This window comes from Corvus kubaryi, unplaced genomic scaffold (assembly GCF_017639235.1).
Source record: "Corvus kubaryi isolate FWS band 111438036 unplaced genomic scaffold, C.kubaryi_AGA036_p1.0 37236, whole genome shotgun sequence".
Classification (NCBI taxonomy): Eukaryota; Metazoa; Chordata; class Aves; order Passeriformes; family Corvidae; genus Corvus; species Corvus kubaryi.
The window spans coordinates 251,281-262,999 of record NW_024581067.1 but is presented as its reverse complement, the minus strand read 5'-3'; the positions used below and the strand labels follow the sequence as shown (position 1 = coordinate 262,999).

The 11,719-nt window shown below is 39.4% G+C and overlaps 1 long non-coding RNA gene across 1 annotated transcript; it reads right to left on the bottom strand.

Moving 5' to 3' along the window:
• Nucleotides 1–299: 299 nt before the first annotated feature.
• LOC121662158 lies at nt 300–10,588 on the bottom strand. The gene is made up of 3 exons (XR_006015218.1): nt 10,495–10,588; nt 5,137–5,296; nt 300–813 (listed from the first exon to the last, which is right to left on the bottom strand). It is a non-coding gene; the product is annotated as an uncharacterized LOC121662158 (long non-coding RNA).
• Between the last annotated feature and the right edge of the window lie 1,131 nt (nt 10,589–11,719).

The following is an 11,719-nucleotide window of genomic DNA, read 5'->3' as shown; positions in this document are numbered from 1 at the left end:
GGGTAAAAACTGAAAGCGGGGAAATTTTTATTAGGTATTAGGAAGAAATTATTTACTGTGAGGGTGGTGAGACACTGGCACAGGTTGCTCTGGGACACTGTGGATGCCACAACCCTGGCAGTGCTCAAAGCCAGGCTGGATAAGGCCTTGAGCAACCTGGTCTAGTGAGAGTTGTCTCTGCCCATGGCAGGGGGTTGGGACTAGATGATCTTTAAGGTCTATTCCAACCCCTTAACATTCTATGATTTTATGATTCACTGTTGGGGAAATTATTCCATTTGGTAGTCATCTTTGCCCTTTCTCTTAAGTAAAAACAAAGGAAAGGAAAAGAAAATACTTCGAAAAGTTCTTAGTAGACCATCACTGTTGTCCTTGTCCTTTTTAACTGTGGTTTCTTGTCAGTTTGGATTTTTTTTGGGAGGACGGGGGAGAGTTTAATAAGAAGAATATAAGAATATCATTGAATATGAAGATATCCACCATCTTTGAAGACAACAGCATTATCCTTTCATTTGGGATTCAGAGAGGGACAGGGAGCAGCAGTGACAGCAGCAGTGACAGTCCATGGTGTTTATGTTTACACCCAGGGTCTGAGTCCGGGTGAAGCTCTGCCTCACACAGGTGTACAGGTCAGAATAAGTAACGCCTTGGCCATGTTTTAACAAGGGAAAGAGAAGGGAATCCTGTTGCGAATGAAGATGGAAAGCTTCTCTGCTGTACCTGCTGACTTTCTTCTATTATTTTCTTTCAGGATCACCATGACCCCGACTGTGTGTGGAGTTCACAATGATGCTTCAGGTTCACCAGACGTTCCTGGAGGGAAATAAAATTTGGTGCCAATTGCAGATGACACTTAGTTAATGCAGCTGGACTTTCTCTCTTAGAATTTTGCTGTCTATTTTCAGCTTCTTTGCACTTCCAGCAACCACTTCCCCATTCTGACACACATGGGGAAGACATGTTTCTTTAAATCCTGGGTTTTGTACCTTCACTGAATTAATAGCTAGTGAGAAAGCAAAATTGATTCTACCTTCTCTCTTTAAAGGTTTTTCTGGGTCCTCTACCATTTATGAAACACTACTGCATTTATTGATCCATTATGTTAGTGTTAAAACCAAGAGATAAACCAAACTAATATGGTCTCACTAAGTAAAATTGTTACTTCTGAAAATGGCGTTCTAGGCTAGAAGGACCATGGATCTCACCAAGAGGAAGATTTCTTATGTTCTTAAATCCTTTTGATTTTTATTGATTCCAAAGGAGAAGTACTGGGAGCTAGAGTGAAAACACTGCATAAGGGAATTTTTTTATTAGGGCATTAAGAGTTTTATGAATCCGACAAAATTTAGTGGCTGTAATATATATTCACCTACAAACTACTGACATGCTGTTCAAATGTCTTTTTATATGCAGTATCCCTAAACCAAGATAAAACTATGGAGGTCTCTGTCTTGGAAACAGAAATAAGTTTTCCTCAAACTCCAAAAAGCAAAACAATCAAATTATCCAGGAGAGAGTTTTTCCCAAACACAACTATTTTTCCATATGAAAAACTTGACTGGAACACAGGTGATTTCTTGCATCCCTGAGTGTGTTCCCACATGGTTAAATACTTTATGAAGTGCAGCTGCCACATGATATTCACCACAACCCTGTTACTCCAGCAAATTGCATGCCCCAAGCTGGGCAGTCTCATTGTGTGATGTCTCCCTTGAAGATTTTTCCTGCTCCTTTGAATGAATTTCTGCAGAATTCAGCTGTTACACAGTGCTTGTATTTATGCAATATCATGTGTATTACTATAATGACTATAATGAGCCCTCTACTAAACCTAAATGAATAACTGCCTTTGATCCAACTTAATGGTCATTTTGCTTTATCACAATTTGGAGAGGATTCTGTTTGGTGCTGTTGATTGTGGCCATCAACAAGAGTCAAACACTAGGAACATTTGGAAATCTGTGTGTACAAACTGTGTGACCATCTGCTTGCTTAACTGATATGAGGAGACACTAATTATATGAGAGAAGAGACAGTTTGCTGCCTGAGAAATCACAAAATGTGTGCGCATCACAGATACACAAATGCAGGCTCATGTTTCTGAGCAGAATTTGAGGCAGAATGTTTCTGAAGTGCCAGATATGCCCCAGGCCCACTGAAAGCATGAGAGGTCATTCACCACTCTCACTTCTTAAGTTCTTTGGAGTTCAAAAAACACTCAACTATATTTCTTCAGCTACATTTTTCTTTATGGAGCAGCAAAAATAATAAATTTGGTTTTCTTGATGCTTTGGTGCTTGACATTCATTTACTGTAAATCCTCCCCAAAACCATAGAGAGAAGCACTCACTGGTCCATTGCCTTAGAAGACAATGTTTTATTCAGATCCCAGCAGAGGAAGCAGGTACCTCAGATATTCCTGAGTTGGAAATGGATTTAATAATCTTTAACAAATGTTTCTTCTCCAATGTTCCTTACCTCCTCTTAAACTCATGGAGTATTTATACACACACGTGAATCTTTAAATATTTTCAGATTCAAAATCTGTAAGATATTTCCAGGGAGGAGGTGGTTTGCAGAGATGTTTTGCTGCATGTAACCATTTAGATTTGGATTGCTTCGGGATTGGCAAAATCAACAGTGCCTGTTCACTGTTACTGTGCAAAAAGGATCAACAGCCTCTCTCCCTTTTCAGACAGCAGACTGAAACACCCAAACAACTGCTGTCAGGATTTTGAGACTTCAGCTTATGGAGATATGTTGTTTTCTTATGAAGAATGTTAGATTTATAAGACAGTTATCACTGTATCAGGCAGTATCTGTGTTTTGGTTTTACAACTTCCAGATTTGATCATCATAAGAGTAGCATAAGTTTCTGAAGACAGAAATGTTTATAGTCACTTTTAGGACTTGTTTCTTGCAATCAGCATTTTAATTGATCCATTATCAGCCATTTTTAAGCATCTGATGCATTTGATGATTTGTCTGTTCTGAGTGGACTATTCTTCAGCCTCAAAGGACAGTACTGGAGCACAGATTAAAACCCAGAAATCCTTATTTCTGTAGAACACAGCGAGACTTCAGACTTAATACATACAGTATGTGTGTGTTTATACAGCCACGCAGCTTCATTAGAGCTTTCAGCAGAAAAGGAACCCAGAAGCTGTGCCTCAGCCAGGGCTGCAGCATTATATTACACTGAGCTAAGCAAAGTGGTCACCTCAGTTTGCAAAGTGTGCTGCACAAATTCTCTCCTGTAACCCAATGCAGAAAAGCACTTCTGCTTGGCAGATTATCATTGTATTTCTAGACAAGGGATTGTTCCTGTATCAGGCAGATGTTGTAGCTTTTATAGCTCTGCTGGTGAGAAACCAACAGTCAGTGTGAGATCAGGAGCAAACTAATCATGTCCTGTCTGTCTGATCCGCCCACCATGTGTTTTATTAAGAAATCCACATCTGCTGCATGCAGACTGAGAGCAATGGAATTGCAGGCATGTTCCAAAACAACCATGGTGTTTCCTCATTGGTAGCTTAGGTGAAGACTTGAGAAGCAAAGGATGGTGATGCGGTCACCAGGGGTGGCTGCCTAAGCAACCTCCCTGAAAATAAACCTCTCCCCGTCCTTCATCTCACAGCCACATCCCTGACAGAGGTTCTGCCAGAGCACAGTGATGTTAGGGATCTAACTCTGCCTGCTGTAGTTTCCAGAGTTTGCTGATCAGCCAGAAGTGCTCCTGCAGAGAAGTTTGTCAGTCAGTTGTCCACAGCCCTCCATGTGGAGCATGGATGGAGAGCTTGGAGCAGCCCTTGTGTGAGAAGGCTGCATGAATTATGCAAGGCCTATCATGGCACGTGTGTGTCCATGATCTCTCCTTCACTGGTGGGGAGGAAAATGCCAGTGAGAGCAGATATCTGCTGGATATGAGAAGCCAGAGATCTCCCAAAGCCTGGCTGCTCTGGCTGATGAAGCACGGCCCTGACGCGAGAGCACCTGGCAGAAGGACCTTTTAATTGCACGCTAAGCTGCAATTAATTGCAGGATGGCTGTAAAATGTGCATTTGGAAAATTACAGGCAACCTGAGGCTTCTCACACAACTGACTGAGTGCAGCAGGGGGGAAACACCATGTGTTGCAGGGGAGTCCTTTGCACTGCATACAGTTTGCAGGGAAGAGGTGGTGAGCTTGTCCCAGTGGGAGGATGGTGCCAGTGCTCATTTACACAAACAGAGGATGCAGCCAGAAAATGCACCTGTGATAACAGGGTCTGACTCCAAGAAGGCAAAAGGGATAATGGGATGCCATATGTGCCCCCATGCTTGTTCTGCCGAGCAAATTATCATAACAATGTAAAATGCTGGCTGAGGAGGAGCTGTCTTAGTGGATAATGCCACTTCAGCAATGTATTTCTGACCTGACAGATTGCTTTGGGGTTTTTGTATTGTTTTCTCTTATTTTTCCTCTTTTTTCTTTTAGCCACCTTTCTTCTTCTTTCTTTCTTTCTTTCTTTTTCTTTCTTTCTTTCTTTCCTTCCTTCCTTCCTTCCTTCCTAATTCCTTCCTTCCTTCCTTCCTTCCTTCCTTCCTTCCTTCCTTCCTTCCTTCCTTCCTTCCTTCCTTCCTTTTCTTAAGTCCACTGAGGTGAGAATTTATTAAAGACAATATTATACTTTTATTAATGTTTCTCTGGGACATCTGAGTTATAAAATCCAACAGTACAGCCAACAGTTTACACTTACATGGAGTGTAAGAGCCACGTGGAAATAAAAGGAAAAAAAATAAAAGCACTTGTCATTTGAATCCTTTCCCATCTCATTCTGAAAAATAATATTAAATAAATGCATAAAATAAACAGGGAAGGAGGGCTCAGTTTTCACCAGCTGAACAGCAAAGGGCAGCAACAGACTGGGAGGAGGGAAAAACTGTATTAAAAATGATTATGTCTTGACTAAATATAAGCCCTACAAGAGCTTTTTCCATGATTTTGTCACATGCAGTGCATGTGGTTCTAAGTATCCTCTTCCTCCCTTTTTGCTGCTCTTTTCATGCCTGTTCCATCACCCATCTCCACTGGCTGTTTATATTGTACATTTCTGTCATGCTGCCCCATGGCAACAATGTGCCAGTAATAGCTCACCTTTTTAATCCACCTGATGTTCCCAAGAGATGTTTGTTTTGCTGGGAAGCTCCCTCTAATGTTGCAGCAGCAGCAGCATTCTGGCTGATTTTTCTTGTGTCCTGATGATTCCCACATCTCTTGCTGGCATGTGGCAGGGTTTCCCCATGGGCAAGATGTCCTTGAAAGCAAATAAATTGTGTTTATTTTTCTGTCTCTCAAAAAAAAAAAAATATTCATACACAGAGAGCATCTCATATCCCTCCCAAAGTGTCCTGAGAGAATGTTTTCCTTTTAGCTTTGATGCAAGAAAAGATGTTGTGGGGGGAAAAAAGTTATTTCTTTACCCACATTTGAAAATGCAAATGCAATATTATTTAGCAGCAATCTTTGCTTTGTGGGTTTCCAGGGATGTGTCAAAATAAACTGGTTTTTTTTTCATTATAAAAAAGCCATATGGATTGCACAGCAACATGAGAAAAAAACATTCTGCCTGCACATTGTGGTACTTACACTTTGGAAATAAATAAAGAATGAAGATTTGACTATCAACACTTCCTCCTAGCCCATAAGTCTGTTTGGGTTTTTTTTCCAGTGAAAACAAGGGAACAGAGCAAGAGGGAGCAATCTCCTTTGCCTTTCCCAGTGTTGCATCACAGAGGAGATCCACAAGTCTCATTACTTTTTTTAAAAAAAACCCTATTCTACCATGAGTAGAAACAAGTCTTGTGTCCTTTTTCATGCTTTTAAGACCTTTTAAAAGTCATTGGTTTGGTCCAAAAACTCACGCAGAGGCCTGGTAATGAGCACAGGGAATCATAACCTGCAAATAAGATATTTCACCTCTTGACCATAAAAGTAGCTGTATTCAAACAGTTAAAGAAAATCACCTTTCTCTTGAGTAATGCCCACTTACAAAAGCTTTGTAGAGAGTAAGGCCCACTTCCAGCCCTTGCTCTTGGTGCAAATATTCATTCTTTCCCCAAGGATAATGGAGGCCCTTGTTGGAGCTCTCAGCAAGAGCTTTTACCTTTTACAGAAGATCTTGTGACAATCATCTTGGCTCATCACCAGCCTTTCTTTACCAGTTTTTCTGAGTTGCACTTTACTGCATTTTCTCAGCTGGTGACAGCAAGTGACACAGGAGTACCAGAGGGTGGACATCAGTTTCCAGCACACTGGCAGGATTGCATAAGCTATTTTCTTGCTGCTGAGACAGCTGGGATGAAGCCCTCTGTGTATTTATATTTAAATACCCTCAGACTGGATTTTGAAAAACAGAGAGAGAAACTTTTCAACCCATAAAATCTGATTTGTTTGCTCCTTCTGAAGGAGGAACGCTGGGATAAAAATTGCTAAAAATGGTTTAAAAACATAAATGTTCATTAAACACATTATTTAGAGTTATCTAATTTTATTCTTTTTGTATAAAAAATTGCCTTAAGTAGTCTATCTTGATTTAAAAGATGTGCATTCTTCGCTGGCAATATTCTGATTATCAGATATTTAGACTATCTGATTCAGGAACATCTAGGACATTTCTATTTAGTTCACTTCTGTCCTTTATCTTCTGGAGTTTATTCCAAATCCACAAGTAAAATGAACATTTTATCCAATCAGAGTGTTTACTGAACTATAACATGAATAGCCACAAATACTACAGCTTTCAATGAATGAATTTCATTTTTCCACCCTCTCTTCTGTACTATTTTTATTTATTTTTATTTTTATTTCTTTTTTTATTTTTATTCATTATCTGATATTCAAGGTAGCCCATGAATCTCTTGTTTTGGTAGAATATCTGTCTTCTTTTAAAGCAGAAAATAAATATCACAACTTTGAGATGTCCTACTGTTTGTATATTATTTACAGACATGAAGGCAATACAGGATCTATTTTTGGGGGGGAAAAAAAAATTAAAATTTACCAGGCAGTTAAGAAAATATGCAATCTGACTTCCTTAAGTAGTAGGGACAAATTTGTTTTCTAATGTAGATATGTACAAGTAAACTACTTTTTCCGCATATAACTATTACCTGCTATTTATTCTAGAAATTTCCCTGTTCTGACCAAATGGAGTAATACCTTTTGGAACAAAATTACTTTTAAAAATATACCACGTGAAAGAAATAGGCATCTCATAAGGACACAGGAAGGATTAAGGCCCGGCACAAATGAATCACAGCATTATCTCTTTGATTCAGAAGGCCAATTTTCCCATTTCAGGTCACCCTACTGTATTGGCTGTGAAAGTCAGCTTTTCCATGCATCTTTTTATGCTCCTAAAACTTCTCTCTATTGCCTAGTTCAGCAGCATTGTTTGCAATACAATCGAACAAGACTTGTCCATTTATCCACAAAGAACCCTGTACATTCAACAGTCTCCAAAGCCCCATGGAGGCAGTTCTTTGATGAAAGGTCTGGAGCACAAAGCTTTTTCCATGACCCAGGGGAAGCAGTCCTAGGAGTGTATTTGGAAATCTTGCCTAAATTCACACGTGGGGATTTGAGCATCAAAGGAATATGTGTTGTCAAGATAAGGCACCCTTTAACTGAAGACACACATCTCTAAAACAAAATTAGCCAAACTAGTAACTGCAAGATTCACAGTGGACCAGTGAATAAGGAAGGAATCTGCCCCTTTACTTGTGAAAATTCCGCAAAAAGGGAGTTTTAAAGCCCCAGAGACACTTTCAGGGATTTGGATATAAATCTCAAGAAGAGAGAAAAATCTTTGAGCTTCTCTTTATAGATAGGCATCCAAATTCCTTCTTCAAGGGGGAAAAAGCGCCCTTTCCTTCAGGAGGGTGATGTGCAGCCCCTTTAGTACATAATACACCATTTTCACTAGGAGTAAGAAAAAATATTTTAGTTGAAGAGGCAACTGTGTGACTTTTCTGACTAATATGTATTGGGTCCAAAATATGGCTATTCTTTCACAAGGGAAAGGAGGTTTTCCCAGATTATAGCCTTGTGCTTCCTCAGAGGTGGGATTTAAATCCAGACTGTCTGTAGTGGGGTGGTCTAGCACCAGTCTGCTGTGTCAGTGTAGGGCTCTTCTTCTGCCTTTTGCACAGGACTGGACATGGATGGAGCATCACCATCAGAGGAACCTCTTCAAGTAAAGCAAGAAAATAAATATTTTTTCACAGCTGTTGTTCAAGCATGAATTAATTATGTGCAATTAGCTCCAGGACACAATATCACTGTAGGAAGAGCAGAGCCAAGTCTAAATCAATTAATCTTTTTAAGAGTGCACTACCTCTAAAACTGAAGTTAACATTGGTGCTTGATATGCTTTTAACTCATGGAGATACACCAAATCCCAGAGCTGGCTGAGGGATCATTACAACATTGCCCAGCAAACACGGGCACATCACAAATTCTCCTTGTGAAATTAGCCCAATAAACCTGTCCACTTTACTTAATTGAAATTACCTTTCATGGGAGAAACAGAGGAAAAAGCATCTAACAACTCTAGGCAGTCTGCTATTTAAAAAAATCTTTAAAAGTCCAAGTATGAGGCACATCCCACCCATACAAGCAATTGATGTGGATCTTTCAAAGAGAAGAAAGGGAATGTACTGTGGAAGTGGCAGAAAAGAAATGTCAAAACAGCACCAGTGCTCTCCATTTCACGAAGATAATTCAGCTAAAATTATATAAGAAAAAAATCTCCTATAGTTGTGTGGCAGGCACCAAAACAAAACTAATCCATTTCAGCCTGCAGACTCACTGAGAGCAATACTTTGGGATGAAGTGAGGTTGTGCACAACAAACAAGGGGAAATCTTTCTAAATGACTTTTTTCTGAATACTGGGGAGCTATTAGCATCTTGTTGTCTACGAAGTTCCAAATATGCAAACCATTTTACCTCACAGATGAGTCCCACTGTTTAGAAACCTTGAAGCCACAGACAGTGAATTCACTAATCACAGAATTGTGCAATATCTCAAGCTGGGAGGGACCCACAAGGGTCATCAAATCCAACTCCCTGCTCCTCACACAGTTAAACCAAATGACTAAAAACCCTGTCCACCCTTGAACTTGGAAGGCCATGAGCCCTTCCCTACAAAGCCTGTTCCGGATACAGACCACCCTCAGGATGAAGAACCTTTTCCTGAACTCCTACCTGAACTTCCCTTGGTGCAACTTCATTCCATTTCCTTGTGTCCTGTTGCTGGTTACCAGAGAGGAGGTCAGCACCTGCCCCTCCACTTTTCCCCAAGAGGCAGGTGTAGACCATGATGGGGTTGTACCTCACCCTTCTCTTCTCCAATCTAAGAAAGCCTTTGTAAAATTTCACATGGTTGGTTGTTGCCTAACTCTCTACCCTATCTAATATTTGCACAAATGCTCATTCTAAGCCTTTCAAAATTTTATTTCTAAATTTAACTTCTATAGTAGGAAGCATAGTAATTTTGCCTCCAGTAGCTCCAAGAATAACATTTTTGGCTGCACAAATAAGGACAGTTTTGGTGATTTTATTCTCTTCTGCTTCCCCACAGCTAACACTCGTAAAAAGTAATTTTCCCTTTCATTCTTTGACAGAAAGGTACTCAAATAAAGTGAAGCCAGTGCCATCAGCTAGCCACTGGCAGACGTGAAGCAGGGCTCAGGACTGCAAGGAAAGCAGGAGCCAGCTCAGCCTGTGGCCAAAACCACCCTGGGCTTACCAGATGTGTCACAGCCTCACCACTGAGCAAGGACGAAGCTGCAGGACAGAGGCAGCACCTCTGTGGGAAGGTGCAGCGGAATATGTGTTCAGATGTTTACCTTAAATTTAGTCTGCAGCAGACATATTTTACAATATGTGCTTAATTTCTTAAACACTTTATTTATTTCCTGCAAATGGTGGAGTGTTTTTCTTCTGGTGGTTTGCATTGTTGAGGCTTTTAGAAATTATTCTGTCAGCTAGTTCCATCATGAGATGCAAATTATTGTTACCAGAGCTGCGTATAATTCAAAGGATAAAGTCAATATAAGTTCAGAAACTGTGGTACAGTATAGGTCAGATCTAATAGAAAGTAAATAGAGATATCTGTGTCCATATCCTAATATATTCTCATTTAAAAAAAGATCTTTTCTTTCTGATCCATGTGAAGCAACCACTCTGAGCAGGTAGGTCTGCTGTCAATCCTTAAGACTATGAAATATGTGTGGATAAGTAAAATCTGTTATAAAATGTGGCCTGAGGTATTTTTCCTTAATGCTTTTGTACACATTCTTATTTTCCCAGGGGGTAAATAAGGCAGAAAATCAGAAATATCCTTAATTTTTCAGAGCAACCTCCATTAAATACTAAATGAATACTAAATACCTCATTCCAAAGAAATCAAAAAGTAACAGGTTGTCAGGTTCATGATCTTTAATTCTTACCCACTGCTGGAAACATTCAGTCTGAAGCTTGTTCTGCTGTGGAAGAGCTTCCCATCCTCATCCTCATCTGCCTCAGAAACACAACCCCCTGGGACAGGTCTGCAAAAGTGGGACAATTTCAAGTTAATTTCAGAGTTGAACAGAATACACTCATGAACTTTCTGTGGCACATTATGTACTCAGATAAAACCACACATGGTCTTAGTACCAAGTACTGCTGGGGCTACTTGAAATAATTGGCTCCTGCCCTGCTGAAATTAAGGAAAAAGCTTTGAAAGACAGTAGGACAGTATATCCTTAAAAGAAATAGTTGTGATCTGTCTGCAGAAATCTTCCAGAAAAGTACTCGTCCATAAATTCCAGAAAAAAAATTTCATGCATAAAATAAAAGCTAGGATAAAAGAACAAAATTTCCAAAATGCTTTGAAATTATAGACTTCAACAGAATGGTGAAAAATACATATAACCTAAAGTCTAATAATTTCACCTCTCATTAGATGTTCCATATTAAGGTGCACTTACGTCTTTAGTCTCCTCCTCCAGTTGAATAAACCAGTTTTTAAGGGCTCAGGGGTAAAACATGATTGGTGTCACCAGGATTGCCTCAATTTACCAAGGAATTCAACCAGTCCCAGTACAAGCAGCGAGTTAATTCTGTCTACCATATCTAATGAAGAATTCTTGCACTCTGGGATTGTTAAAGCCACAATAATCAGAAGAATTCCTCATTTGTATCCATATTTGGCTTTGCTGTTTGACCATGCCATAACTCTATCTATAAAAACAGATGTAGCAACAGATATTTTCTTTTTTTTAATAAATGATGAGGCAGATCAGAAAGCAACATGCAGTCTCAAAATAGCAGAGCTGTTACTTTCAGAGGGATGTTCCTTTTGGATCAATATCCTTTTTGTCTTTAAAATTATAGAGTAGAATTATTCATAATGACAGGATAATAACCGTGCAGCCAATTTAAAGAGAGCTATATTTATACCAGATATAGGGAGGAGAAGCTAAGAACTTGGCAATATTAAAAAACACCCTGGTGGCCAGCTGTGTGACAAAAAGCATTATTATAAAACACATGCAGTAATTATAATATAACTATAGGCAACAATTTGTATTAAAGAATAGATGTGACTCTTATAGATCATGTGCTGCTAATTATCTTAAATCTTTGAGGAATACTGTGATCTGCTGCTTCACATAAAATAAACAAATTTTA